The sequence below is a fragment of the Erithacus rubecula genome (assembly GCF_903797595.1).
Source record: "Erithacus rubecula genome assembly, chromosome: 4".
Lineage (NCBI taxonomy): Eukaryota > Metazoa > Chordata > Aves > Passeriformes > Muscicapidae > Erithacus > Erithacus rubecula.
Window position 1 is genome coordinate 30576514 of NC_136686.1, and position 23291 is coordinate 30599804.

General features: G+C 44.1%; 1 protein-coding gene and 1 long non-coding RNA gene across 2 annotated transcripts in view; both read right to left on the bottom strand.

The window, feature by feature from the left end:
* Positions 1-23291, bottom strand: part of GRIN2B (glutamate ionotropic receptor NMDA type subunit 2B) — a 200869-nt gene that overhangs the window by 86508 nt on the left and 91070 nt on the right. The window lies entirely within an intron of this gene.
* LOC306801464 lies at positions 17380-18900 on the bottom strand. Its single transcript, XR_013774098.1, has 2 exons — positions 18847-18900; positions 17380-17948 (listed from the first exon to the last, which is right to left on the bottom strand). It is a non-coding gene; the product is annotated as an uncharacterized lncRNA (long non-coding RNA).

Consider the following 23291-nt stretch of genomic DNA (forward strand, 5'->3'; position numbering starts at 1 on the left):
ACAGGATGCATCACCAGTGGGGTAGTGTCTAAATTAAGATTTTCTAACTCCTTTTTTTTTTTTCTACATTAAACTCTCAATGCAATTTCTCTCCACACTACATGCAAAGAGGGAAAATGCTGCAGTAGCAGATAAAATGAAGAGTGAGATAGAAGCAAGAAAGCCACAAGCTGGCACATGTGAAGAACACGGCTTTGGTAAATACCAGAACTCAAACCCTTGTAGTCACGCACTGATCAGCATCTTCTTCACTGCAAAGTGCCATAACAGACCTCACCACTCCTCCTCGAGCCTGCCTCCTCTTCCTCTTCACAATCCTGTCTCTAATTAGTCATCCTTGTCCTCACTTGTAGTTAGCACTCCAACAACACTTGGTGCAATTAGTGGTCTCCTCACCACCAGCACCTTCCCTGTGTGGCTGCTCCTCCACCCAATCTGCCATTTTTGCCATCCCTCCCTTTGGGTCTGTGCTGGCACCAGCACCCCCAGCACAGCCATGGCTGCCACACTGCTGCCTTCACTGCAGCCAGCTCCACTGCCCAGCTGGGACTTTCTCTGCTCTGACTGGGACAAGGCTCTGAAAGTCAAGATGTCCCCCTTTGGGTCCTCCCTGGACCTCAAGTCCCAGGTCAAAAATTATCCTGCAAATTCTCAGCCCCCAGCCTTTGCTTAAACCCACACAAGTCACAGCAATAACACCTCTGTGCTCTCCTTCCACTGACAAACACTGGGAAAATATAAAAAAGAACTTCCTTCCAGTTTTCCACATGGGTTGCTACACTCAGGCATGCCTCCTTTCTGCCCCAAGGTCCCATGTCCTGACAGCTTGCAAACTGCTTCTGGTAATTCCACCTGTGTAGCTACAGAGTCCATATTCCCTTTCACCATCTATTTCAGGTTTCCCAACACACACTTCAAGCCTATCTCACCATTCTCAACTCTTGCCCCAAAAGCCAGGGTGTGAAGAATTCTGCTTTGAGCTGGGTGCATATGTAGTGCCGTGAGGATGGATCAGTGTGGGAGGAGGATGCTATTCTGAAATGAATGATAAATATGGATAATAAACCCAACCTAAGTCTTTTATGCCTGTCTCTAGTGGGTTCCCAATATGGGAGATAGAAATATCATGGGTACATTTTGAACACGGCTGGGAACACTGCCAAAGTCCTACTCAGAGTTCACACATTTACATCATTTATATCATATCCGACTTGTGCCTTGTATTATTAACTTTGTAGAGTGTTTTGTGATGTAGTTTGTACCCCAGGCTCTGTTAAATCAACTTACATGCCTCTCTTCCTTTTGATTAAAGAGAGAGGGAGATCTTGCTCTCACAAGGTCTTGCTAAGCAAAGGAGGGTGACTGGTTTGCTGATATGATCAGTGCACTCTTATATTGTCATATAGTGCTCTGAAAAATCTTTTGGGATCCATCCCTGAAGCCCAACAGGTGCAAAATAATGGAAATATTTGCATTCTGGTCAATAATTCAACTCCTAGACCAGATTGGTAGTGATTGAATAATTAATTTTTCCAATTGCTGCTAAGTGTCCATAAGCCTCTGTGAAACACAGAGTTGGGGTCCACCTGATAGGTGCCCAACACGCCACTGCAACTTCTCAGGCTTCTTCCTCAGCAGTGTTGGAAAAGAGGTTGAAGATGGAAGCAGAAAAACAACCTGGGCATGGAACTGAAGAAATTATGTTTGTGTAGAACAGAGTAAAGGCATATTGCCAAGGAAAAAGATAGAGTTCTGCTGACAGATCAGGCTTTTTGCAAGCATTGCTGAGAGATCAGACTTTTTTGCTTTCTGTGCAGCAGACCACATTCTGTGGCAGTTGAAAATCCATCACCTTCCAGGGATTAATCCAAAAAGAAGAGGCTCTAAAATGACCTAGCGCTATGACTTTATAGTTTTGTAAATCAATAGTTGTTCTAACAGTGTGAAAAGACTCAATGTTACACTCCATCCCCTACTCCACACGTCCAGGCTGGACTCCATGACTATTACAGCATCTCAGGTGAGCAGCAAGTGAGACAGACAATGGGGAGAGGTAACCATGATGAGTAGATAAGGACACTGCAGAAGACTACCTGTATGTAGTCATTTATGCAAAAATGAAACAGATCATGCACCCTCAGTGTTTCCTGAAGCAAGAAAAGAGTCAACTTCAGCCCATCTGAAGCTTTATCTCCAGTGAAATATATATGTGCCATTTTATTCTAGAGTTACATTTGATCTTGATTTACTTCTCCACTTCTTCTCTGAGAAAAGGTCACTTTAAAGAAGCCTCAGGCATGATACTAACATTGCATCCAATAAAAGACTCTCAGGAGGTCTGAAATAAGTACAAGGTCCAAATTTGGGATATTATCTGAACCTTATTCCTTCTCCCTCCTGAAAGTCAGAGTGAGAAATCTGACGAGAATATTTCTTTGCTCAGGAGACTTATAGGACTCCTTGGTCCTAGAAATACTGTGAAAATGGTTTTCCAGCAAGTATCTGAGCATTCCAGGTCACAGTGTCCACTGTGGGAAATCTGAACACAGAATGGATGAAAACAAGTGTCCCAGGAGTGAACATTTCCATGGAAAGTGCCTCAGAAGGTCAAGCTCCACATCTATTGCCATACCACAGCTCCCTCCAGTTCAACCAGCTCTCAGAAATGTAACTAATTGCACCTTTAATTGCTACTGAAGCTAACAAGCTAAAACATAACCCACAGTTCTCATATACAAGTCCTGGTAGATGTGGATATGCCCTGGAATTAGCATGAGTACTGGGTGGAATAATGTGGGCTCTAGTTCTGGTCCCATTCAGAACACTTGGCTGCATCATTCCCACAGCTCTTCTATGCACATATTGTGGCAGCGTATGAGTTGTCTGCACCCTCTTCTGTTGGCAACAGTCACTAAAATCACTTCAGAAAAAGCAGCCTCAAGAGGAGGCACCTTTCAGAAATCTCTCACTCCTTTTTCTCCAAAATGTATTGAGTGCTTATACATCACTGGTTCAGACTCCATATGCCAAATGACACAGTCCCTTCAAAACACTGGTCACATAACTACTTCTCAAAGTCATAACCCTGATGGGATGCCCATCAGCTGGAGCTCCTATCCAGAGCTTAATACCACCCTCTCTCCAGGAGGACCTCCAATTCCAAGGTAAAGACCTCCCTCTTGCCCAGGCACAAGGTTTCAAAGAGGCAGATACAGCCTTGCTACCCACACATTAAACTGTAAAGCAAACTTTTAGCATAAAAAAAAAAAAACAACCAACAAACCAAAAACCCAAACCCCAACGGGTGTGGGGAGATCTGAAATTCTTTGTGGATTATGATTTTTCCATGGCAACAGGCTTGAGAAACAGGAGGGCTGGGGAGGGGGGTGAAGAGAGGGAGGGAATGGGAAGCAGAGTGCTGAGGAGGGAGCAAGCAGCACTGGTACATTGCCATGGAAACCCTCTTCCATCGGCAGCCAACTGCCAAAGTCAGTCAGGATCCTAGAAATGGACTTGGAGTGGGGCCTGGGAGGTGCTGGGGGAGTCACCTTGCCAGCCCTGAGGCTGCCTCAACCCCAAGAACCAACTCCTTTCTCCCCTTCCCAACAGCCTTGCCACTGCTTCTGCCCTTACCTCCATCAGACAGAACCAAATTTGGCCCAGCTGAAGAGTGGGAGGAAACACAAAGCAGCAAACGAAACAACCAGAGAGGGCGGAAAGCAGCGAGGCAAAGAGGGATAATTTTTCTGATAGCCCTTGGTTTTCTTTCCACCTTTCTGGATCGATTTGGACCACGCAGATGTATCTGCTTTCACACCCCAGATGGCTGCAGAAAGAGGATGTCACTCCTAATCACAGAAATCAAGATGGAAATGTTACTTCCCTGCAAACTTAGCCACCGAGGAAAGAAGAGTGTTGTTGGGTTCACATTTGTACAAGGCCAGGTCTCCTTCAGCTGTATCTGTCCCATCCAGTATAGCACATGTCCCACCCTACCTCTAAAACAGATGTCACAATATTGTGGCCAAGCAAAAAATTAGAAGATATTCAACTGAAATGAAGTACACAGTGAAAATAAGTTAATTCTTCCTTCTAACCCTCACCTGCAGCACTTGGAGGGCAAGCAATTCAGTGAAATTAACAACCATTCACACTCTTTTGCACACTGCATTTTGTCAGAAGCCTTTTGATGCCTTAAGAAATGGTCAAAGACAGAGTTTGGAGAAACAAAAGGGCTGGCAAATTGTAGGAAGCCTCGCTAGTATTTATAGTTGTACCCCTAGCATGGTAAGGGATGGATGAGTCGTTTCAGGCTGCAGACGGCTGCAGACGGCAGGAAGGAATTGACTCCTACTCCAACCACACAACTGGCTAAGCAAATTGTGGAGGAAGATTCCCTTCTCCTGAAGCATCTGTTATCACCCATCTGATTGCACAATGAATCAGTAGTATGAGGACAGGCTGCTGTGAGGGTGGGGGAAGAGGGAAAGAGAGATTGCAAATCAGGCAGTTACAAAGCAAAGAGATGCCAGTTTCCAGCTCATCACAGAAAAGGACATGGACCAAACAGAAAGGGCCTGGTTTGTATGCTTTTAAGTGGTGTGTTTAGATTACTACTGATAGTATAGCACCAATGAAGTAGATTAACTTTTATTGCAGCAGCAGCTTGGGTTTCCAACATACGTTCCAGAGCTGGGGATCCCAAAGTGCTCTGTGCTCTGATCATGCATCTCTCTAAATGATCTGCACTGATAAAATAAAGCAACCAACCTGCAGACAATGCTCAAACAGAAGAAAAATCCTTGCCCCTGTGCTCTGAACCCAAGCACAGCTCTGCTGGACCCCCAAGTGATTCATGTGCACTGCTCTGTTATTCCTGAGATTGGAGCCCAAGCCCAGGCCTCCAGACCACTTATAAGATTATCTAGTCACATTATATGGGATAAAGAAAATGAGTATGGACAGCAGTAGATTTTTTCCTAACTTTCCTGATGAGGGAAGAACAGCTGACTGACTCTTCTGAGCTTCATAACCTCCCGTGTATCCAATACAAATATACCACAATAATGCCTTCATAATCACAGCATCAGGCTGAAAATTAGTGAAAAATCACTAATGGGTCAGACTAATACTTCAACTATTGTTGAGACCTAAAACCAGTCAATATTTTGGAGGAACAAAAAAGAAATTATAAAAATTACCTGTTATGGTCTTAAGCAGTAAATGAGTCAATGCAGAAAAGAGTCAGCATATGGGATTAGTTTTTTCACATGGACTTTGGTTGTGAAACAACCAATAAATCCAATCCAACTCAGTGCTGATTTACAGATCTGACAAGATCTGACAAGAAGCTCAACATGACCTGGCAACGTGCATTTCCAGCACAGAAAGCCAACCATATCCTGGGCAGCATCAAAAGCAGTGTGGCCAGAAGGGTGAGGGAGCTGATTCTCCCCATCTGCTCTGCTCTGCTCTGGTGAGACCCAGCTGCATCCAGCTCTGGGATCCCAGCACAAAGAGGGCATAGACCTGTTGGAGCAAGTCCAGAGGACAGCCACAAAGTGATCAGAGGGGAAGAGCACCACTCTTATGAAGATAGTCTGAGTTGGGGCTGCTCAGACTGTGGAAGAGAAGGCTCCAGTGAGACCTCATAGCACCTTCCAGTACCTAAAGAGAGCTGGAGAGGGACTTTTTACAAGGGCATGGAGTGACAGTACAAGGTGAAACAGCTTCAAATGGAAAGAAAGTTGGTTCAGATTACATAAAAGGTAGAAAATCTTCACTGTGAGGGAGGTGAGGTACTGTAACAGTTGTCCAGAGAAGTTGTAAAATGTCCCCTCCCTGGAACTGTTTAAGGCCAGGCTGGATGGTGCTTCGAGAACCTGGTCTAATGGAAGATGTCCCTGCTCACAGCAGGTGGGTTCAAAACTACAGAATTTTTAAGCTCCCTTGCAATAGAAACAATTCTACGATTCTATGGTCTGTATTGAGATGTTCCTGGCAAGTCTGCTGTTTCAGGACCAATTTCAAGCAGGTGACCTCATAAAGGGAATTTCTTTTCATGCTGGGCCCCTTTGAAATCTTGAAGTAAGGTGTTGGGAGTCATTCTGTATGCCAATATAAGGAATGCTATTGGGGAAAGGGAGTAGGCCCAGATGAGTTCAAGTTTGGGTCATTTTTGTGAGATGTGGTCTGATTTAGAGCCTGGACAATATACTGTGCTCTAAGGGCAGGATAAAGGCATGGGGGCTCCCACTAGATGACGAAACACTGTGATCCCTACTCAAGGGGCAGCAAAGGCATCTTAGCTTCAAAGGTGGAGAGGAGAGTGCACAGCTCAGAGCCCACTATGGATACAACAACTAATCATACACCAATAAAAGGAAAAAGTGTCGTGTATTTTCCTTCTGAATTCACTGTTGCAATTGCTCTTCAGGAATACTCTGCAACACTGGATGCACAAGTCAAAAGGGGACAGATTTATTTCTTGTGGCCCAAAGTCTGGCTTCAGAGACTTTCTACTTTTGAGCTCAGCAGGGGCTCCCACCAGCCCACTCCCAATTATTCCAATAAAATAAATCAGTGGTAGTACCAAACAGGAGTCTGCTCCTGGAAGCCAGACTCCTATCAGCTATTTTGTGCCTGGCACTGAAATTTTCATTCCTGTATCTCTTGCACCTGCACCTGCCTCCAGAGAAATGGATGGGCTATTAAATATGGACTTGTATCACTTACAAGAGCTTTGCTGGCCCATCTGTGAAATTGCTCCGTGTCTCTCGAAGGCGTGCGCAAGAGATGTTCTCTCCCCCCTCCCTCATCCTCCACTGATGGATTGGGTCTGTCAGCTTGTCAGCTCTCATTGGGCACTGTTTGACATCAGTCCACATTGGGGCAGTGAAAATCTGTTTGCAGTCAGCTCTTCCAATAGCTCCTGTGAAAGAGGGGAGGCTGACCCACTCCAAAACATGCTGCCTCAGCTGGCATCCAAACAACCACATATGATAATGGTGATAGAAAACAGCTTGAGAGAGGGTGGCAAAGCTACAGGTTTCTTTGGGGTCTGTTGGGCAAGTCAAGGAGAACACTGAGAGCTGGAGTAGAGCCCTCATGACTCCTGAATCCCATGCACAAACACCACCATGACCAGCAGTCAGTGACTGAAAAAGAGGAAGTTTACACAGCTGAGGTTGTGCAGGGACACAGTTCAGTGGAGTGGGCCCTGGAATAATGTTCTGAGCATCCCTGGCCTCTCAACTTGCAAATGTCATCTGTCAATCCCAGACTCAGTCCTTCCGGAGCAGTTCTGACAGGGGTAGCTGAGAAGGGACATCAGAGGCAAGCTAGGCTTGCAGAGCCTCCAGAGGGTCAATTGCCATGGTACATCAACTATCCAGTCATTCAAAATAGAGTTTCTTAACCCTGCTTTCTTAATGTCTAAAAAACTCAAACTGTTTGATATATCTGAAAATCCTTCTCGGAGTCTTTACAGAAAGCCAGAATCAATGCTTACTAATCACAATGTCTTGGAACAAGAACATGAAATCCTTAGGAACACTGAAGCTGCCACCATACCCCCTTCAATTCATTTTATTTTGACATGGGTAAAGTAATGTGAGAAATATGAGTTTCTGTGAAGTAGCTGAGGTGCTATCATGGGCAGTTCAGAGACTAAGAAGACCTAGTGCAGCCTACAGAGATTTGCAAATGGAGCCATTTTGACAGAAAAAAAGGGAACTGTATGCTAAATTCACATATAGGTCCAGTTTAATCTTTGCAGTTCCACTTCCAGCTGAAAGCCCTAATTTAGCTCTCTGAAACCGTAAAGGCTTTGACCCCATTTGTTTATTGCAGCCCTTGATTTGCAAAACACTTCAACAGAGGAGCTCTTCAAATTGCCATTTTTTGCTCTCCTGCAAAGCAGGAGTTTAGGTCATGAATGAAGAAACACTTGATTGGATTTCTGTGCCTAGACAACAATATTCCAAACACTGTCCAGTGCCACCCTGCCACACACTGTGAGACAAGCAAATAAAAACACACCTCAGGATGAGAATACCACTACAGCAAACAGGATTTTAAGAGTCACAGAGAAATTCATGTTAGAAAGGACCTCTACAGGTGACCTGGGACAGCCCACCACTTAAGAGGCCCAGCTTATGTAATCTTTTCCCATCCATTTTTCAATGAAGTAAACAAACATCAAACTATGATCATTAGCTTACTTGTCACTTGTTTCATGTCACAGTCACCCACTCTTACACACCCAAATGACACATACACAGACAGTTTTTTAGCTCCTTCTTCAAAAAATAAACAATAGGTCTTTTCAGTTAATCTAACAAATAGAACAATAAAAAACAACTGAAAAACCACCACTAAAGCATCTTGTAGTTAGGTATGATAGGTAAAGAGTGGGAAGAAGGTTCAAGCAAGAGAGGAAAGAGTTAAGGGCAAAAAGTGTGACTGTAGAATGGTTGGATGGAGAGGTGGAGTATTCTGGCATGGGGAGCCTTTGGATCTGTGATAGAAGTACAGTGAAATATACAAAACTTCACAAGCAAGGATTTGTTTTTCTGGGTTTTTTAGCTCAGCACTTCAGAGCCAATGTGTATGGGCAGCTGAGCTAAGCAGCCATGTTTGAGATACTGAAGGGAGCTTCCTTGGCTGTGGATTCCCCTTTCCACAGAGCCTTGATGGCTGCCAGCTCCCTGCTGGGGTCCCTGGCCACTGTGCCTGCTCTCCCAGCATTTCAGCCACGAGGCAGCCCCAGGTGCAGGCAGAGGGGCCCATGGCAGAAGCAGCTCATATGCACAGCTGCAAGAGTCAAGGAGAGCTGGTGACACTGAAGAGGGAGTTGGCATTGCTGTCCTCACACAGGACACGCAGCAGAAAACAGAGGGATGAAGGGCTCAGAGTGAGTGGTGAGCACAGGGCCAGGCTGAGTCAATAAGGATGAAACTTTCTCCACCTCAGAGCCCTGCCCTGTGCATCAGTTTCATCATTACCAATGACAATGATGACTGAGGATTCCCAGCCTGGAACAGTGATATGAGAGCATCTGCAATTCCCTCCTACCACTGTCCAAATGAACTTCTGTCTCTGCAGAATTGATGCATGAACTTTTATTGCTCCTATCAAGCCCTGTGTAATAGCTGGGGTTAGTCCTATTCAGAAAGCTGGCTAATCCATTATGGGTCCTTTTTAAGCTATTTGCCATAATATTCCAGCTATTTCCATATTTTAATTAGACACTGTATTTTTAAGTCTCGTCGTTTTAGTCTTCTGCCTTTCACATATTTTACCTCAGGAAATACTATTTGTTCTTTGAATATTGAAGAAGGTATGGTAGGGTCAAGTAAGGAAGTCTCAATAAATTAGTACTGAGATGGAAGAAATATCAACAAACTCTCAAATATGAAGGCAGAGGCAGCTGAAGGGCTGGAAAACATGTGAAAGAAACACAGCACCCTGCAAAGGCACCACGTGAAGTGGGGGGAGAAAGGATGCTCGTCTTGGTGCATGCTCAGGTCAGTGCCACTTGGCAGAGACACATTTTCCCATGGCAGCCCTGAGTGAAGCTTAGCAGAGGTGTATCCTTGCCCATTTCCTTTAATAACAGGGTCCTCTTACCTGTGATGTTTTGTGAGATTTTTCTAGCACTGACTACCTAAAGAAGTTTATTATAAACCACAAACAAGAAGGATTTGCTTTTTACTCCTATCTCCCAGTCATTGCTGATGATATGGAATAAAAGGAGTGGAGGTGGGGTGGGAGAGGGCTGTGAGCCCCCGTGCACAATGCAGGGTAGCTGAGATAGGGCTGGCTCTTCAGGGGTGTACAGCATGCCTGAAGAACCAGTTTAATATTTCAGATGAGAGCTTTAGGCAACAGTAAGCCTTGCAGCAAAGGGCTCAGCACTCACTTAAGACTAAAAACAGAGCACTTCTTATTAAGGAGGCTGATGTAAAGCCCAGAGCAGGGGGAGGGTGAGGGGATGATGCAGGAAGGAAGGACATGTGATATTCATTCAGTAAAAGAAAACCAATGGCTAAAGAATGCACAAGGCTAATATCAATCACTTTTCCTGCCCTAGAGCCTTTTGGTACTCAGAAGCTAATTTAGGTAGGGTATTTTCTTCACATGCACACAGCAGAAACACACACCACACACCCCATCAGCCTCCCACAGCTTGAATGAGGAGTAGATATCCAAACCATGGACTAAAGGGAAGAGCTCTGCAGGGAGAAGTGCTTAACTGGTCTTAGCCCAGAAATCATCAACCTCTCCAACTCCAGGGATGAGAGCTGCTTCCTGATGTCAGCCATTTCCAGCCCCTGAGCAAGCACACAACCTCTCTCTGCAAACTGAAGAGCAGCCACGATTCCTGTAGGAAGCACATGCAGGGTGGGAACACCCACATCTTCCCCAGATCTATCTCTTCATTACTCCCTGTTTAAGCTTCCAGCTTTCCCACTCTTGGTACTAGAGGCTCTCCCACTACAGCCTCTGTGATTTAAGAGGCTGAGGGTGGCAAAGCCTTTAGCTGCCATGGTCCAACACAGCACCCTCACCCACAGCCAGGATCAAAAGGAGAATTCTCTCCAGGTGAGGAGAGGACACTAATGCCCAGAGTCCCCTCTGGGTAGCTCTGTGTCTGGTCACCACCAGTCCTTTGGCTCCAGCACACTTGGTCAGAGCTATCCCCAGCACTTTCAGACTGGTTTATACCCTGGTTTCACATCATAAATTGGCTATCCCTGCCTTTCCCTCTCCCCAAGGCACAGTGCAGCCTCTTTGCACTGTCACACACGGCCCAGAATCCAGGATCACTGCTAACCATATTTGAAAGGAAGAACCAATGGGGGAAACCAGAAAGTTCATTTTAGCTTCAAGTGACAGCCAGAGAGCTAATGAAGACAAAGCAGAAAGGGTGGCAAAGTAAGACAGATGGACAGACAAGAAAGATGGCACAAAATTTATATTTTCTATTACCCAGATGTACTTCAGATGGATTTGTTGCCCTGCAGCAACTTACAATAGCTGAAAACCGGTCTGCAAAGCCCGGGAGAGAATTAAGATGCTGTCATGCCCCAGAGAGCTGAAAAGGTGGATTCAATGCTGAGCTGTTGCTCACTGGGAGTCCTTCTAGATTCACAGCCCCAACAAAATACTGGCCTCAGTATTTTCTTTGCACCATGGATAGGAGAAGTCTGCTCCACTGACCACCTTCCCCCCCCAACTGCCTTAGCCACGTGCATAACAAACTAATAATTCAATCATGCATCTTCACCACACTTTCACTGCAGCCCACAAACTCACCCACCTGCTGCCAGAATAGGCACCCCCCACCATTGCCAGAGTCAGTCAGGCATGTTTTTCTCCCACTCGTGCAGTCCCACTCAGCTACATCCATACCCCGACTCTGTCTGCCTTTAACAATTATCTCCAGCTCTGGGAAGGAGCACTGCAGATTTCCATCCCAGCCTTCCCTCTAAGTGCTTATTCATTGCATCACAGAACATGCCCTGAGCTGGAATGAAATTTTGCCCTTTGCATATCCTTACTTATTTATACTTGCTGCCCATGCTGGTTGCCTGAGGGATGGGAAGGAGGTAGGAGGGTATTAACAAGCTCTTTAACGTGATACCTCTCAGAAATAGAGTAACTACTGCTATCTGCATCACTATCTTTCGCTTGAGTGAAAATCAGGCAATGGACTCTACTGCTGGCTGCTTTTCTATGCCCACATAGTACTACAAAACAGGCTAGGAATTTTGGCTCAGCTGCTGACCCATCAATTCTCAAAGTTACCGCTCACACACGAGGCTCAAATTTTACAAGGTGTGAGATGGAAAGTGTTTTCAGACATTTTTCAGAGCTCAAGACAAGGTGATGCTCTCCAGAGACAGAACCTTTTACAATTCATACCCATGATTCTGCATCATTATTCACAGTCTTTTGGATGGATATATCCTCTGCTCTCTTCACTGCCTTCTAGTCAGTCACCAAGACCTTCCTTTCCTCTCCAGAAAAGCCCACTAGCTAAGCCCAGTAGTTAAAGCACTGGGTCCTCAAATCCTAAAAGCCTGACTTCAAATAATGATGTCAAGCAAAGACTCCCTGTGAAGGTGCCCTAAATTTGAAGATGTCATATATACTGATATAGAAGAAATTCTCTAAATCCCCTTTTCAGAAGTAATTTTATATCATAAAAAAAGACTCTGCATGGGCAGAACACTCAGACCTTCAACCACACACACCCCCAGCCGATGATCTGGATCTGCTGGGGACACAGACACAGAGTCAGAGGAAGAATGTTTTTACCAAATTGGAGAAGATGTGAAGAGGGATTTAAGGGAAACAGAGTCTATCAGAGGGGCCACTTGCTGGCAGGACAGCTTGCTGGCATGGGACAATCTATCTATGAAAAGATACCTCCAGGCAGCACCCCCAGGATCCCAGACAGAGGAGCCCCTACCCCACAGTGCCCCTACCCCACTCTCCCCAGGGAGCTGGGGGGGGTCTAGCCTAGAGAAAAAGAGGCTCAGGGGGGATCTCACTGCTCTGGAGGAGGTCATTGACAAGTGGGTGTCAGTCTCTTCTCCCAGGTAACAATAGATAGAACAAGAGGAAATGGCTTCAAGTTGAGCCAGCAAACAGGCTGCCCAGAGAGGTGAGGGTGTCACCACCCCCAGAGGTAGATGATGGCACTTAGGGTCACGGTTTTGTGGTGGACCTGACAGTTTAGGCTAATGCTTGGACTCAATGATTTTAGAGGTCTTTTCCAACCTTAGTGATGCTATGATTCTATGAGTCTTTGAAGCCTGAATCTGTGGCATCTAACAGTGTCATCACAGCAGGCTGTAGTGCCAGCCCCAACTTGGCTAATGATAGATGTAATTGTATGGGTAATGAAATACATCTGCCACCTCTAGAGCAGCTGTTTTTTGAGGACACAGAAGTACCAAGTAAGACTTCTTCCCTAATACAAGCACTTTCTGTGCACAGATAATACCAGTCATTGGGACCAAATCAGTTTTTTCTCCCCCATCCTTCACCACTGATACATAGCTGAGGCTACTTGGGAATGTGAGCAGAAAAAAAACCTGCTCCAATTTTTTCCCCATAGTTGCTGGTTCATGACTATCATGCTAAGGAACCAAAACTGCATCCTTTCTTACCCAGATCACTGAGTTCCCCTCTCTGCTGCCAAAACCATATCTTAACTATGCAGGTACATCCCTGTGACTCCATTTAGTTCTCCTCTGCTGCCCAGTTCTTCTGTGGCACTCTTCAACATGCTGATATTACAGATTTTACCATGATAATTAAGGGTAGAGCTTTATATTGGGTCTGGCTGAGATGGAATTCATTTTCCCACAGCAGCCCTCACTGTGCTGTGCTTTGGATTGGTACCTAGAAAGGAGTTGGTAACACATCAGAGTTTTGGCTACTGCTGAGCAGTGCTGGCACAGCATCCCACCTGAGACTGAAACTGTGCTTCCAATTCCTACAATTGCAAAAGCTAAATGCTCATACCATGCCATTACACACATCTTAATTAATCCATTGATTGTTCCCACACTCTCCCAGATTAGGATACCCTCTCCTAGAAAACATTAGCTTATTAACCCCAGTCACTCCTTCCAAAGCAGTCCCAGAACGGATAATTGCCTACCCTAAATGCCAAGGTATTCATAATGCTCTGATTTACCAAGAGGCATTGCAAAGTCTCTCTGAAGTATTTGAGTGGAGGAATAACACACAAGCTCTTTCAGAAGCATCATTAAAACCAGACAAACCTTTCAATCCATTTAGTGAAGTGCCTGGAGGCTGTCTTTTCAGAAGGGAAACAGAAGTAAATACAGCACACTGAAATTGAATACACGCAGTGCCACAGGCACCAGCCCTCTTGCACATCATTTGCTATGCTGGTGTTTTTTCCTGTTTCCTCTTTTTCTTCAATTTATATTCAGCACATTTCAGACTCGTGTGAGAAGGAATCATAACAACCCTGGAAATTTTTATTTATCCCTGAGAAAGTATAAAGTGGGCATCAGCCAGGCAAGTTACCTCCACTGTCTACTGAGCATCAGCCAGGAAGTATCACTTACCTGCCATGAGAAAGTTCATAATTCAGCCCCACTCAAATCCCCACCCCTTCTGCTATGGGCAATTCACAAGAACTATATGAGAATGGCCTCAGGAGAGAGATAATATCAGCACTGAACCAGACTGAGATACCTTGCTCATCACAAAGTCCCACAGCACTGCTGTTAAGTGGCCATGATCGGATGAGAGAAAATGGCCTCCGGTTATGCCACAGAAGGTTCAGTTTGGATACAAGGAAAAATTTCCACACTGAAAGGGTTGTCAAGCACTGGAACAGGCTGCTCAGAGAATAGGATACCATTCTCCCTGGAGGTATTTAAAAGATGTGTAGATGGGGCACTAAGGACATGGTTTACTGGTGGACTTGACAGTTAATGACTGGGCTCAATGATCTCTGAGGAATTTTCCAACCTAAATGATGCTTTGATTTCTATGAATGCTTAGCTAAGGCTAGTGGTGAGGTTCAAGGCTGCACCACCTACTCTGAATTTCTTCCCACAGCACAGAATGCCTGTCATGGAGTCAAAGAAGTAGGATTTTTCACTGTGTTTTCTCCAAGAAGATACCAAAGAAGGATGCATCAAGTGTCAGAAGGTGATTGGCAAAATCTTTGCCAAATCTCTCCCACAGCCTGACCCCAAACTTGCCTCTTCCAGTCTGCCACACTCTCTAGCTCTCAGCCAGAGTTTTCATCTGGAGCCTGTAACCTCAACATGCCACTTGGCTGCTAGAAACATTTCAGAAAAAATTGAGAAAAAACAGTATCTCTGGCACTGCTTTCTTCCCACCAAGGCTTCCCATGTTTGGGGATGATTCATGAGCTGCATGAGTTAATCTGTTTTGGTGAAGGTAGGACTGCAAAATACAGCCCTGTAGCTGAACACCCATGGCTGAAGCAAGGAGGGGGGAGAGAATGGGAAGAAAGAAAAGGGCAGCCTGTGGAGGATTGGATTTTTTTCCACTCTTGCACTTGTTTTTTCTAACTATTTGGATGGTTGGTTTTAGTTTCATGCTGGGGACTGGCACCGATTTTCTTTCATTGTGTGACATATATTTTTAAATGAACATTAAAGGTGCTGAAAGCCTGGAGTAGACACTTTCCTTTCTTTCTTTTTTTTTTTTTTTTTTTTTCCTAAGAAACATAATTTTCAATTCAAACTGAAATAAAACAATTAATTTCTTTGCTTGCTGACTGAGACCCAGGTTTGAGACCCTACAAGAACATACTTAGCCAGTAAGCAGATCTACCTTAACCTCCTAAAAACATCCACAGCCCACAGACAGAGGAGAGATTTTCACTGCTGGAGTTGGTGTCACCATCTCTTCAAGCTGTCCTCTTCCTCCCAAGGTAAAACCTTCCTTATAAATTCCTCTAGCTATGCCAAATTTTATCTTTAAGAGTGACATTTTCCATATCAGATGTTCATGTCATGTCTGATATTTGACGAAGATTGAAGTTAAAATGGTCCGTTCTTTTCCAAAAACAGACAAGAGATTAAAAAAAAGCTGTTTTACCAACATTAAGAAAAAGATAGTGACCTTTATAAAAAGCTTCAGTAGCTCTCTGCTTTCAAGGGACATGAATTTTGATGAGAGAGGAAAGCAAACATTCATTTCATGCTGATTTTTCCCATACTTGTGAAAACCTAGACAGGTCAAAAGCCTTTGGAAAAACTGCAATTTACAGTTGTTTAAGAAAAATTATTAGAGCTTTCTTAAAAAAAAACCAAAACCATCCTTTTTAAACTGGGCCTTCTGCAGTCTAAGGCTCAAAAAAGGCCTATAAGTGGACTGGTGGAGCAGAAGAAGGAGGAATCCATCTCTTGGGTTTGTATTTCCCATGATTGTGCCTGCTCCCTGAACGGAGAGATCACTGGAAAAGGAGGCAGGCTAATTCCAAAGCAGCAGGAAAGAGCAGGAAGGTAATCAGGATACTCTGACCTGGGACACAGTGAGAAGTAAGGGGCCAAAATTCTGCATGGGAGAACTGGGAGGTGTCCCTGTGACACCTGAGCTATTTGGGCAAAGAGACTGTGTTGGAGATGAGGGGAAGGAAAGACAGGTTGGACAAGGAGTCAGAATGTGAGGCAAGTGGAAATGGACAAAAATAAGTGACACCATCCAGCAGTGGAGGCTGGATTTTTCTAGAGCCATGATCTTGAGCTTAGATTATTTGTCTGTAAGGTAGATTCTAACTTTGCTAGGTGAGAACCAGACTGGGACAAGAACCTAGAAGGGCAGAACAGACAAGGCAAGCTGGTGGAGACAAGAGATCAACAGTAGGAGAGAAAAGCCAACAAGTTTGTGACCAGTAAACCATGCAACTTGGCAAAGTGTTGGCTCATTCATTACACAAACACTGCAAAAGAGGGAAAACGTCAGCATTATAGTTATTCAAACAATTTGTATGCATCCCATTTTGCATAACAACTAAGAATAAGTCCTGAATCAACATTTTTTCTTGCAGGACCCTGATCCCATTGAATGCACTAGATAGATTAATTTGGGAATCAAACTTAGCTGTTTGGAAAATGGGCAGTAATCAAGTGAGAGGTTGAGAATGGCTAGGACAAACAGGAAAATCATATTGCTAAGCCAGCTGAAAAGTGTACTGCAAGGCTGGATTTGTCCCAACCTCTGCACAAGTCCATGGTGGTACAAATAGAACAGAATATTCTGTTCTATTCTATTCCATTCCATTCCATTCCATTCCATTCCATTCCATTCCATTTCAGTTGAAAGTGACCTACAACAATCATCTAGTTCAACTACTACCTAAACACTAACAGGCTTGGAGCATTGACCACCTCTCCAAGAAGCCAGTTCCAGCATTTGACCACCCTCCCAGTGAAGAAAACCTTCCTAACATCCAATCTAAACCTCACATGGCACAGCTTCAAACCATTCACATATATCCTATTACTGTACACAAAGGGAAAGGAGATCAGTAAAATCTCCTACACCAGATTTTTTACAAGTAGTCTCTAAATCTGTGCACCCCATTTTCTGGATGCTTAGCAAAAGCTGGACAAATCCTCTGGCCCCTTTTTTTTCAGTCTGATGACAGTTCCAAACAAAAATAAGTACTGTATTGAGAGACCAATTTTGACAAATCAGTAAGCAAAAAATTTTGACTTGGTTGAAAGAAAAAAAAAAAAAAAATTATATATATATATACACATTCAGCCTGTCTTCTTTTGAATCGGAATGATTTAAAACATCTTTTTTTCAAATGAAAGGAAGATACATATTGAAGTTATAAACTAATTGGAATTCAAAATATGGTGTTTTATCTCAAATATATTGAAAGAAATAATTCAAATTAAAATTAAAAAAAGGAAAATGATTTGGAGACTGTTTTGCTTTTCTCCTGGGTTCAAGATGATTTCTGCAAAACAAACAATTATACAGCATATAAACAAACAGCCCATATAACTTGTGTGCCACCAAATTTCCATTTCTACATTAATAAAAAATCAATGAAAAACGGTGCTCAGTCCTAGGTAAGACTTGGCAGGGGGCAATTGAAGAATTGCTGAGTTGAAGACAAAGAGAAATTTGCTTTGAACACTGAAAGCATTCTGTAATGATCAGTACTTTGAATAATGAGATTCTAGGTGTCTCAGATGGGCCATGAAAAATTAATAGACATTTTTGACCTTAATCTTGCTGCACCTCAGTTCCCCGCCTATACAATGGATTTACATAAAGTAGCTTGTGTCCTCTCATCTCATAGGAATAGGGTGAAAATCCATGAACTTCATGATGTACCGAGATAATGGCCTAATGTGCCACAGATAGCACCTTGAGACAAAGAATCCTCAATTCTCAGCAGGCTGTGAAAGCAGACACAAGACAAAGCTTAAAGATACACATTAAGCAAGGCAAAGGAAACAAAATACTGAATCACTGCTCAGCCAGGAAATGTCACCCATCCTGCATACAGAACAGGCAGGGGTCCTGTCTTGAAAGATAGTACTGAAACCACTGCTCTATAATGCACAGACACAAAAATGCCAAATTGAGATTCCAGCTTTTGGGAATTCTGGAATTTTCTTCTGTTTGAAGTGCTTGCCTTTGCAACCTAAATAATATTCTTCTGACACAGTTGTGTGTATGTAATATATGAAAGGCTCTTGGCTCGGGGGCCTTGGACTTCACAGAACATTGCAGCAGGCCCCCTGAGTTTTCCTCCCCAGTTATTCTGCTTCCAGTTCACACCGGTTTTGCAGCACTGTGTCAGAGCCTGTCTCTCTCCTTTACCACATGCCCTTCCTCAGAACTGCTTCCTCACCTCCTGCCACCCACCCTGCCAGCTCCATTGCTGCATTGTTAATTATTTGCTTGGGCAATCACGATCCTAGGACTGCGAGCACAGACAGAGGTCTCACTTCATTAGATATAAAACAGCAAATACAATAGCTAGAGGTTTCCTAATTTCAGGGTAAAATTGCAATAGTGTTGGCACTCTGCATCCTTCCCAGATCTGGTCCATGATGCAGAGGTGCCTGCCTCCATCTCTTCTTTCTTTGTAACCTTCCACCCAGTAACTGTAGTGGTGGGTGGCAGAAAGGAAAACTTTGACTCATCACACCTGTCTCTAATGGCAGTTGTCATGCTCCTTGTAACCCCAGGTTCCCTAACATTTTCACTGCTATATAACTTCTGGAGTATTATAGTCTTTATTCATACCTCTTTACCTGAACAGCAGCTTAAACATTCTCCGCTTCTCACCTGAAAATTTCTTTTGGAGTAAAACTGCCTTCAGAGAATTTCTGGTATGGTTTTCCCATCCTGCAAAATATGCCCAAAGCCTTATGCAAAGACCATACAGGCAACAAGTTTGCATCAAATAAAACAAAGAGATCATATCAGGGTGGGAGTAGGGCCTTATGTTTAAAAAAATTCTGTTCAGAGGCAAAGATAACTTAAAAATTGCTAAAAACTAACTACTTGAAAAAAAAAGAGTTCAGAGCTTCCTTAGTTTCAGGGGTTTTTTTCTAACATTAAGCTTCAGAGGTTGAAAATGTCAAAACAATAGACAAAGACCAATCTAGTTCAAACTGTGGATAATCCTCTTCTCCCTGGCATCCTGACACCTGTCAGTGCAAGATTCTCCTTTGCTATCACCCCTTGTCGTAGCCTGTTGTAAGTTACTGACTCACTCCTTTTTCTTATTCTCTCCTTTTTTTCTCTGTCTCTCCTGGCTCACTCCTCTGGGTCTCCCTGGTGAACAGTGAGCTGCAAGAACCATTCCTGGGCTAGAAATTAACATATTAATGAAGAACGAGCCTTGAAGAAGGGTTGAGAGATGGGGAGAAAACAGAGAGAGGAGGCAGGCAGAACAAAATAACAAAGGGAAGATATAATGAAAAAGGGACACAGAGCCAAAGCACAAAGGGAGAAAAAAAAAAAAAACACCCTTCTTAGGAACTTGTGCTACATCAAACACTACCATGGGAAGAAAAGATGAAAGAGAGGAAAGAAAGGGGGTAGGAAAAATGGGGTGGTGTTTTAAGCTAAGATTTAATATTTCTATAGAAAATAATCACCTATTGAGGGAAGGATAAGAAGATGGAAGATGGGAGTGATGGAAGGACACAGAGACACACGAAGGGAACATGACTGGTAACAAGAGCAGTGGGTTCATCCCTGGCTGTTTGCAAAACACTGTGAGCATGGAATCATGGAAACACCAGTACAATAGGCTCTGCCTATAGGCTATTGCCTCCCCTGCAACCTTTTTGTTCTCTCCTTCCACAATGTAAACCTGCAAGCATGCCCCAAAATTATGCTGAAAAAAAAGGATAAAATGTCAGTTAGCAAGGACTGCTGTTGATCTGGCAAGCTCACGAGAGTCCCACTCCCAGCCCCTCAAAGCACTCTCTCAGGGAAACAGCAGGAAACCCATTAGGATCAGTGGGTTGGGGAGGAAGTAAAAAATTGTTAGTTCAAACATCTAAGTACTTGTTCCATCCTCTCTGTTCCTCTATTTGACTACCCACCATTTACATCCTTTAGAAGCACTGCAGAAGAACGGGTTCTGAATAATGCAGAAGAACACATTCTAAATTTCCTCTTGCACCCACTGGCCAGAACAAGCCCACTATTCCCATGTCTGCTGACAAGACAAAAGGAGGGCAAAAAAGGGATTCCTGGCCTGAAGAAGGAACATAAAGAAATTGCATTTTTAGTGGCAAAATACATAGCAGATATTGAAAAAGCAAGGCATAAGGACTTGATCAGAAGAACAAGCTTTTTGACATAGGTCTGCATCAGTAAAGGTGTGAGTTGTTACCAGAGAGCCATTCATATAAAACAGACTTCTCTCAGTTTGTCCACATCTTTCACAGTCCCACCAGCATGTGCCACTACATAAAAACTTGTTCCACAGCTCCCAGGTGGTACAAAGACAGCTCCTTGACACCTCACCAGACTACTGCAATACTGAGAACACCCTCAATACCCTGAGTATTGGCTGAGGCCCACAGTCCTCTGCAGCAGACTCCTAGAGGTGTAGAAATAAAATAAATAGGCACAGGCACAACAGTGTTTGCCTCCTTGACCAGCCCAACACCTCCTTCCTTCTATAGTGGTGAGGGGAGTGGACCCCAGACATCTCTAGATGAGACCCCTAGGTGTTACCACACAACTTTCTCTGATACTTAAAGAAACTTTCAGCATGAATCTCTGTCACAAATATAACAAATTTATATGGCTGCTCTCCCTTGACTTCTCACATGACATGAAGAGTTCAGGGATTTCTTGGCACAGGAGTTCCCACTGCTCAGCTTCAGCAGAATGGCCACAACCAAAAATCACAGCATGCAGGCAACTACCTGGTTTTAGGTACTACTGCTGCTCTGACCTGTGGCATCTGAAAAGGCAAGGCAATCTCCAAACCACACAGAGGAATGAAAGTCAGTGTCACCCACAGCCCTTCCACTCGGAGAACCAGCTGCATGTCCTTCACAGTGAGTGCTCTAAAACCAAGCCCAGCGATGCTTTATATTTCCCCAAGTGGCTCTCCATCTGCACCACATCCTCACACTCCCTTTCTGTCTGTGCACTTCTCTGGGGACCTGCTTCCACACTGACACCTGATGGCTGCAACAAATGTTCCTGAGCTGCTGCAGCAGAGCACCAAGAGGCAGAACCCCTTCTGCAGGCTCTGTGAGGATCCAGAAGAGGGTGACAAAAAGGGAGGAAACCAGCAGCAATGCAGACCAGACCTGCAATGCAAGCTGGATGCCTCCCACTTGGGCAGCTCTCCTCTCCCCTGTGGCTAATCCCAGCCCTGAATGCCTGCATACCCTCTGTACTGGTTTACACAGTACTCCCAGTGCTGGGAGTACCACACTTTTCTCATTTGGCTCCCTCACTCTGCCAAACTTCCTTGTTAAGCAATTTCATGGAACTATAATAAACTATTCCAAATCGATTTCACAGCATTGCTAAGCTTGTGCCTTCATCAATTCAAAGTCAAGCCTTCCATGAAAAATTGCTTGGGGAAAAAAATACAAATCAGTCAAATAAGTAAACTTCTCACTTTAGACAGTCAAACTGGAGTCTTTTTCAGAACTATCATCTTTCCACAGCCACCAGAGAAACTGTGGCTTGGTGCCACCTCCAATGCACTTCTTGGAGTACCTCTCCTGTGAGGAAAGGCTGAGAGAATTGTGATTGTTCAATATGGAAAAGAGAAGCCTTTGGGGTCACTTAATTGTGGCCTTCCAGTACCTGAAGGGAACTTACAGGAAAGATGAGGCAAGACTACTTACAAGAGCATGTACTGACAAGACACAGGGCAATGGGCTCAAACTGAGAGTAGGTTTAGATTACATACTAGGAAAAAGGTTGCCCAGAGAAGCTGTGGATGCCCCACCCCTGTGAGTGTTCAAAGACAGGTCAGATGGGACTCTGGTCTAGTTGAAGATGTCACCTCCCATGGTGGGGAGCTTGGAACTAGATGATCTTCAAGGTCCCCTTCCAACTCAAACCATTCTGTGATTCTGTGATTCATCTGACCTGTAGTCTCACATTTGCTGAAAGCAAGCGCTTCTCCATCTCAAGGCTACATTAAAACCAAAACAGATCAGCAAGTAAAGCCCCCCATGTCTCAGCTATATGCCTGCAAGGAAAGGAAAAGGAAACTGAGACAAGAACAGCAAAGCATGCAGAATTCTGAAATAATGGTTCTGCTGCACTTCCTAAACCCGGGCAAGGCAATGCTGGAAAGACTAATATCCCACACTGCCCTGTAGAACAGCTTTTTTGACATGAGTACACACTAGGCATACTGAAGAGCATTTGCTAGATGTTCAGATTTATTCAGAGGCTGTAAGCATCTGTATTTTGCACCTCAAAGTCTTCACAGTCCCTTGGTGATGCTGAAGAGCATTTTGTCATGGCTTAAGTACCAGCTCTTGTACGCTCTAACCATGCCACTCAGATGCAGAAGGACAACATCAGCATCTTTGTGAAGAAGGTAGAAAGCATTGCTAGCAGCAATCTGTTTGAGGCACCTCATATCACTCACAGGGTCTAATCTGTCAGTGACACATTATTTTAAGGGGGAAAAAGCAATGAAAAGTATCCTTTTGGGAGGACCATCTGTTATATATGACATCTATTACCCATGTGGCTAAATCCCCCCAGAGCTTCATTGTAGTCAACCCTTTTGCTCTCCATCCAGTTCTAGTCAGCACTTGTCTGTAACCAGTCTGTAACCACAGCTGCCTTGTTGGACATCTCCCTCTGCCCAGGGCAGTCTCCAGGGAAAATAAGCAGATAATCAATGTAAAATCTAGATAAAGTCAGCTCGAAACATGTCATTTTCTTGGGATGAATGAGGTCACTGAAATTAGATATCATTTGCTCTTGAAGTCTGCACACTGGAAAAGCTGCTAACCTGCTTTGTGAAACCACTCTGGAGCTGCTGGCTGCCTGCTTCACACAGGCATAAGAGAGGCATGTGTGGCACTGCCACTAATATCTTGTGCTCATTAAACACCCCCAATGTCTTGGCGAAAATCCACCTCTAGTAAATTAATTCTGCCAGCTGAAATTCCTCGTGCAGCTCCAGTGAGGTGCAGCATTCATCTCCACTTCGTATTATATTCTGTTAAACAGCTGCTCTATTTCACCCCAGAGATGGCTGATATTTTGGGTGAATTAAG